The sequence below is a fragment of the Cherax quadricarinatus genome, chromosome 10 (genome assembly GCF_038502225.1).
Source record: "Cherax quadricarinatus isolate ZL_2023a chromosome 10, ASM3850222v1, whole genome shotgun sequence".
NCBI classification, from domain to species: Eukaryota; Metazoa; Arthropoda; class Malacostraca; order Decapoda; family Parastacidae; genus Cherax; species Cherax quadricarinatus.
This window is the reverse complement of record NC_091301.1, coordinates 34,097,347-34,105,700: the sequence shown is the minus strand read 5'-3', so window position 1 is coordinate 34,105,700 and position 8,354 is coordinate 34,097,347. Positions and strand designations below refer to the sequence as shown.

The 8,354-nt window shown below is 37.9% G+C and overlaps 1 long non-coding RNA gene across 1 annotated transcript in view; it reads right to left on the bottom strand.

The window, feature by feature from the left end:
• Positions 1-3,045: 3,045 nt before the first annotated feature.
• The window catches only part of LOC138852511 (uncharacterized), a 10,576-nt gene continuing 5,267 nt past the window's right edge, over positions 3,046-8,354 (bottom strand). Inside the window, exons 2-3 of the long non-coding RNA XR_011391836.1 lie at positions 4,781-5,609; positions 3,046-4,413 (exon numbers count right to left, since the gene is read on the bottom strand). This is a non-coding gene — a long non-coding RNA (uncharacterized lncRNA). The remainder of the gene's footprint in view (positions 4,414-4,780; positions 5,610-8,354) is intronic.

The window sequence follows — 8,354 nt, the reverse complement described above, 5'->3', positions numbered from 1 at the left end:
GCAAGCATGTGTGAGCATGTTAGACAGAAGTGAATGGAGACAAATGGTTTTTGGGGCCTGACGAGCTGTTGGAGTGTGAGCAGGGTAATATTTATTGAAGAGAGTAAGGGAAACCGGTTATTTTTATATATTCGGACTTGAGTACTGGAAATATGAAGTACAATGCCTGCACTTTAACCCTTTGAGGGTTTCGGCCGTACTAGTACGGCTTACGACCCAGGGTTTTTGATGTACTAGTACACCTAAATTCTAGCGCCCTCAAATTTAGTGGGAGAAAGCTGGTAGGCATACATATGAAAGAATGGGTCTATGTGGTCAGTGTGTGCAGTATAAAAAAAATCCTGCAGCACACAGTGCATGAGAAAAAAAGCTTTGACCGTGTTTTTGGAATAAAACAGCGACTTTGCACTGTATTTTCGTATGGTATTTATTGTTGTATTCTAGTTTTCTTGGTCTCATTTTATAGAATGGAAGACATATTACAGAAATTGAGATGATTTTGACTGGTTTTACAATGAAAAATACCTTGAAATTGAGCTCAAAGTAGCAGAAATGTTCGATTTTTACCAAAGTTCAAAAGTAAACAAATCATGCCAAGCGTCCAATACAAGTCAACTGGTGAGTCTAATATTCTTTCACAAGTGCTCTGATATTATTTATACCATTTCTACACTAATGCAGCAGTCTGCATAACAGTAAATCTTCTATTTTTTGTAAGAATAAAAATTGAAAGTGGAAAGCCAAAGAAATATAAGAGGGGCCTGGGGATGTGACTAACGAACAGAGGAAATGTTATTTTAGTGCCAGGAATGTCTTTCTTGTTTATTCTGGACCCTATTTGGAAATTGGCACCTTTTGAAATTTGTGTGAAATTGGCAAAATTGCTAAATTCTGACCACTGTATTGGATAGTTGAAATCAGTAAATGGGTAGTTTCTTGTACTCATTCAACTAGTCCACTGGAATTGGCTGAAAATAGGGCTCAAAATGGGCAAAATCGCCGATGCATAAACATCGTCGAGACTGCTAACTTCGCAAGAGCATAATTCCAACAAATTTCATACTTTTGGTGTCATTATGATCGGGAAAAGATTCTCTATCTTTTCATAAGATTTTTTTTTTTTTTTTTTTGAAATTTAGCCGACCCTGAGAACAAGTATCGGAGAGGGCCTGTCGACCCTCAAAGGGTTATAGGATGGGTTTGGGATATTGGCAGTTTGGAAGGGTATGTTACATATCTTTATATATGCTTCTAAAGAGAGCATGGGGCTAGTAATCCCTTCTCCTGTATAGATTACTAAATTTAAAAAGAGAAACTTTTGTTTTTCTTTCTGGGCCACCCTGCCTCGGTGAGACACGGCCGGTTTGTTGAAAAAAAAAAAATGCTTCTTAACTGATGTATCTGGGTGCCTCTGCAAAGACAGTGATAATGTGTGAGTGAGGTTCAAGTGTTGAATGATGATGAAAGTATTTTCTTTTTGGGGATTTTCTTTCTCTTTTGGGTCACCCTGCCTCGGTGGGAGATGGTCGACTTGTTGAAAAAATAAAGTTTACTGAGAATACCAGGTAAAGTGTCTGGTAGGGTTATTGTTGAAAAAGTTAGAGGTAAGACAGAGAGCAGGACTGCAGATGAGCAAGGAGGCTTTAGAATGGGTAGGGGCTGTGTACACCAGGTGTTTACATTGAAGCATATATGTGAACAGTATTTAGATAAAGGTAGGGAGGTTTTCACTGCATTTATGAATTTAGAAAAGGCATATGACAGAGTGGATAGGAGAACAATATGGCAGGTGTTGCATGTGTATGGAATAGGTGTTAAGCTACTAAATGCTGTTAAGAGTTTTTATAAGAATAGTGAGGCTCAGGTTAAGGTGTGTAGTACAGAGGGGGATTACTTCCCAATAAAAGTAGGTCTTAGACATGGATGTGTAATGTCACCATGATTGTTTTAACATACAGTGGTACCCAGAGTTTCGAACTTAATTTGTTCCAGAAGGCTGTTCAAGTGCTGATTCTGGACGAATTTGTCCCCATAAGAAATAACGTAAATTACGTTAGTCCGTTTCAGACCCCCAAAATTGCACATACGAAAGAACTTACAATAATAAACTTACATAATTGTTCGAGTTGGAGGGGTTCGAAACTCGGGGAACCACTGTATTTATAGATGAGGTTGTAGAAGAAGTAAATGCTAGGGTGTTGGGGAGAGGGGTGGGATTAAATTATGGGGAATCAAATACAAAATGGGAGTTGACACAGTTACTTTTTGCTGATGATACTGTGCTTTTGGGGGATTCTAAAGAAAAGTTGCAAAGGTTTATGGACAAGTTCGGGAGGGTGTGTAAATAAAGGTAGAAAGTTGAAAGTGAATATAGATAAGAGTAAGGTGATGATGGTATCAAACAATTTAGAAAAATTGGATATTACATTGCAGGGAGGGAGTATGGAAGAAGTGAATGTTTTCAGATATTTGCGGGTCACCTTTTCAGTGGATGGGTTTATGACGGATGAGGTAAACCATAGAACTGAAGTAAAAAAGGTGAGTGGTGCACTGAGGTATCTGAGGAGACAAAGAACGTTATCCATGGAGACAAGGAAGGGAATGTACTAGAGTATAGTGGTACCGACACTCTTATGTGGGTGTGAAGCATGGGTTATAAATGCTGCAGCAAGGAGGCGGCTGGACCCAGTGGAGGTGTTCTGCTTAAGGGCAATGTGTGGTGTAAATATTATGCAGAGAATTTGTAATGTGGAAATTAGGTAGAGGTGTAGAGTTACTAAAAGTATTAGTCAGAGGGCTGAAGAGGGGCTGTTGAGGTGGTTTGGTCATTTAAAGAGAATGGAATAAAGTAGAATGACTTGGAGTGTGTATAAATCTATTGGGGAAGGTTATTTATTTATTGTTATTTATTTCTACCTGAAACTATTAGTGTTCAAATATTACAAAGTAATCCCCACTATAAATAAGGTATAATATTTGCAATATGCTTAATTATAACCAAGAAAACAATCTAATCAGTTTAGCTACAAATGATATTACGAACCATTAAATTTCAATTTTTTATTTGTGTTTATTAACAACAGCTTTATTTTTTACATCAATAAGTCACTTATAAAATGCTCTTTAAAGAACATTATCACTAAAAAAGTATTGGAAACTAAGAGAATTTGCTATGCATTTGTTGTTTGTATCAAACAAAGATGGCAATTCAAGATATATGGAAAAAAAAAAAAAATCTCTGCTTGCCACTACTACTCTTCCAGCTGTGCTTTGCTCGACTCACTGGTACTATATGAGGTTATATGTACCTTGAAAATAATAGTACTGTATAGGAAAATGGGAAAAACTTGCTCACCTCTCACCTAAAAAAATAATTAATTCCTTAAATCCTTTTTCTGTTACAAGTAACACTGTATACAATTTTTATCTGATCAGAGTGAGATTTTGAGATATTTTACAATTTGTTTTGTCTTCAAATGGCTGTAGTCTTATAATATTGTACTTTAACAATTTAAAATACAGTGGACCCCCGCATAACGATCACCTCCGAATGCGACCAATTATGTAAGTGTATTTATGTAAGTGCGTTTGTACGTGTATGTTTGGGGGTCTGAAATGGACTAATCTACTTCACAATATTCCTTATGGGAACAAATTCGGTCAGTACTGGCACCTGAACATACTTCTGGAGTGAAAAAATATCGTTAACCAGGGGTCCACTGTATATTGTACATCTGAAGAGAAATTTTCCAAATGCCTAATAGTAACCAAAGTAACTAGAAAAATCATTTCTTTAGCTCACTTTGGAAAGAATGGATTGTTAAAGTTAACATCTAGATATATTTTTTTTTTTTTGTCATGTAATGTTTGAAGAAAATGGAGTGCTGAACAACTTCCTGAATGTAATTTTCTTTAAACACGTATACTGTATTTAGTATCATCATCTTTCTATAGAAAATGCTTATCTGGTAAACAAGGTATCACTGAAACCAATGCTGATATATGCAAAAGTATGCAAGATTCTTTTACTAAAAATAAAGGACTCAGTAAAGGTTACAGCACAATAAAGGTTACAGCACAATTATGAAGAACTCTGTCACAAAATCCTTTTTTTACTGTCCTTAAGTCTCAAAGTAAAAGCTCAGCACATCACTGAGGCCTCCCATGTTTGAATTCCATATGTCGGACTAGATTTCCATTCCTGTTGGACTGGTATGGGCACAGGGGGCATCGGTAAGGTTTCAAACCAGTGTGGATTCTCAAGTGACGGTGGAGATTGTTTCGTTCGGTGAACACCCTCCCGCACAGTCTGCACTGATGTCTGCCATCTGCTGTAACTGCTTCTGCACCAGTCAGGGCTCCTACTCCTGCCACTGCTGCTATATGTGCTCTTCCCACGCCCACCTCGAGCCTCTGCAAACCAAAACCCAGTGCTCACTACTCCAACATCAGCTAAACGTTCCCATCATCACTCTTAACAAACCACCAAATCGTCAAGACACATGCAAAGGAACAAGAAGCGATGTTTTATCCAAATTTAAAAAAGATGCCTAGCCCATGTAAAACATCATCAGTTTATTTCATAAACAGGTTCTTTTAAAAAAAATTCCGCCAATATTCTTTTCCACTGAAAATCCAATTTAGGGGCCAAAAATATCAAAATGTATTCAGCAAATAGATAATACGATAACACTTATCAAAAAGACCAAAACATTGTACAGAACAAAATTTCTTTTATTTCAGTCTGTCATAGATATTTAAACTTTAAGACATCACTGACTTGTGTGGATAATTTTAGCCAGTTTACATCGCAGCAGTGGAAGAATGATTATTATGGTGTGATGCTGAAGGACGTTCAGAGACTGCTGGACTGTGGTGACGTTTAACATGACGTTCCAAGTTGCTACGACGATTGCAGGAGAAGGAACAATGGTGACAAGTATGAGGCTTGACACCAGTGTGGATCCACAGGTGACGGCGGAGGGATGCACGGCAGGTGAAGTGTCGGCCACACGCTCGGCAAAGGGGAGCCGTGGGGGCTACGAGGCTATCATCACTGCTGCTCATCCCTCCGGCCCCCTGCAACAACACAGTGCTCAGTGCCCAACATCCAACAAATCCTATTATTATAGCCAACATATCTAATAGGTGAAGCCTGTCAACTTTTCGAAACACAGGAGTGTAATAACAATTATGATACATCAGTACATCTCCTGGACCATCATAAACTAACACTCTCCAAAGTTTGAAGAAAAATTTTCATTTTTAGCTATGCCATCCATGCCATCCACTGGTGTCAACACCTGGGTAGCTGGCAAACCTGGGTGAACAGACAATATATGATACTTTAGATTGCCTTTCTGGTTAGCACGGTGTGGGCAGTAGGGGCACACAAAAGGCTTTTCCCCACGATGAATCATGAGATGGCGCTTCAGGTTGTATTTAGCATATCTGCCATGGAAAGTTTTGCTACAGAACCGACAATTCACGTCAGTCATTTCCTCTTGCACCGGGGAACCCATGGCAGAACTGTGCTGGTAATGTTGTGCTTGTGGGAGTGGTGGTTGTTGCTGATGGTGTGCTTGTGCATGATGGTGAACCGGGTGAGTCTGTAAAACAGAGCAAGGCTCCCATTTAGTTTGAGCCCTCACACACACACACTCTCCAAAAGGTATTTTGCCCAAGCATTTTCCAATACACTGTACTGAATAGCATTGAATAAGTATATTTTAAAAGAATAAATTATGTATTCTTTCAATTACCTCTCAATTTTATCATTACTTTTTGAATATTTGGCAAAAAATTAACCTACTAGGATAAAATATTTAAGTTACTATTTTCTTAATTAATTTTGCTTGTATTGTAATCTAAATATTGACTAAACAAAGCATTGTAAACTTCATTTCTTTTGTTCAAAAGGTGCACTATCAGTCATATTTTACTAACAAATTCCTTTTAGCAATCTGAGAAATTCATAACCTTCTGTAAATGTTAGTACTAAACATCTTTGGTAATATTTGGCTACACTTACTAACAAAAAATAAAATCCCCCCCCCCCCCAAACTGAGAGTAACAGTAATAGCTTTCTCATGTCTTTTGAAGATCAAGTGGAATAGTGTGTCTAACCATTATAGAGTTGCACATGCCCAGTGAACCTGTTAAACTTTTGTCATTATATCCATGGCAATGGGAGGCAGAGCCAACCCTTGATATAAAGGGTTAATAAAGGGTAGCAAGTGGCTAGCAATGACTATCGTGGTGGACAGAAAAGTGTGTGTTTTGCTGTGATAGCAACAATAATAAAAAAATAATGTCACAAACAGATTTTGACTGTTGTTTCGGCAGAATTTGATCTAAATTTCCTAGTTCATTATATGGAGGTCTGTTATACAGAATGTTTGCTGTAATCACATTTGATCCAAAAGAGGAAGAGTAACTCCAATTCCTTGTTTCAAGAACCCTACAACAAAATCAAGGCAACCACCTTAACAAATATATATGCCAAATTAAGTGAGCAGTAATTACTTACTTACTTTCTCTCTCTCTCACACACACACACACGCACGCACGCACGCGCACAAGCACGCACGCACGTGCACACGCATGCACGTGCACACACACACACACACACACACAGTGGAACCTCAGCTTACCAACTTAATCCATTTTGTGACCTTGTTCGTGTCCTGATTTGCTCATATGCCGAGTTGATTTTCCTCATTTAAATTAACTGAAAAGATATTAATCCGTACCAGAAGAATTCCTGCTCTCTGGGGCAGGAAAAATACACTTCAATATAATGCTAATATCAACTCTACAGCTTATTTATCTATCACAATTGATCTAATATGACATAATAAATGATATAAATAACATAGAAACCTGACACATATTCTAGAATAAAATATATCATTATGTGACAAGTGGAGGCGGCCATAACTGCTCCCGCATTGTGGTATTCACTGCCATCTAGTGACGGCCTTTTCGAAGCTGTCTATTATTATAATTATTATTATAGTACATTTTTATATTATTATTATACACATTATACTATTATTACAGTAGACCGTCATTTAGCATGAGTTTATTTGGCACAATTCGGGCATAGCATGATTAAAGAATTGCAGCACAATTTCATGTAACAAGTCGTAAAATTAATTTAACATGGTTCAGTTTGCGGAAAAGGGGAAAAAAATCTATTGTGGATCAGCGAGGGAGACCTCCCGCCATCCCCTGCCACTCCCGGACACCACCCCAGCATTCATACTTCATACCGTCCAATCTTTCTCAGCTACAAGCTAGCTCTGTTTGTGAATTTTCTTTTGATCTTTTAATTACTGTATCTTGTATCTGCCAAGTAATCATGAAACCCAGCAGGTATACCAGTGTTGCTGAAAGTGGCAAGAAAAGGTATAAGCACTTAACCCTTTCAGGGTCAGCAGGCCCTCTCCTAAACCTCCTCAACTTAGGGAATTATGCTCTTGCGAAGTTAGCGGTCTCGACGATGTTTACGTATCAGCAATCTCGCCCACTTCGCGCACTATTTTCAGCCAATTCCAATGTACCAGTCGACAAAAATCATAACTATTTCGCTAGAACTCTATTTTTTTTTTCAATCGAATGAGTACAAGAAACCACCTATTTACCGATTTCAACTATCCAATAAAGTATTCAGAAATTGGCAATTTTGCCAATTTCCAAATAGGGTCTAGAATAAACAAGACAGATATTCCTGACACTAAAATAACATTTCCTCTGTTCATTTGTCCCCTAGACTCTGTTACATTTCATTTGCTTTCCACTTTCAATTTTTATTCTCAAAAAATAGAAGATTTACTGTTATGCAGTCTACTGCATTAGTGTAGAAATTGTATAAATAATATCAGCACACTTGCAAAAGAATATTAGACTCACCAGTTGAGGTGTATCGGATGCATGGCATGATTTGTTTACTTTTGAACTTTGGCAAAAATCGAACATTTCTCCTACTTTGACCTCAATTTCAAGGTACTTTTCATTGTGAAACCAATCAAAATCATCTCAATTTCTGTAATATGTCTTCCATTCTATAAAATGAGACCAGGAAAACTAGAATACAACCATAAATAGCATACGAAAATACACTGCAAATTCGCTGTTTTAAACCAAAAACACAGTTGGAGTCTCTCATTATGCACTGTGTGCTGCAGGATTTTTTTTCTACTGTGCACAATGACCACATAGACCCATTCTTTCATATGTAGGCCTACCAGCTTTCTCTCGCTAGATTTAAAGGCGCTAGAATTTATGCGTACTAGTACGGCACCAACCCTGGCGTGCAAGCCGTACTAGTACGGCGCCAACCCTGAAAGGGT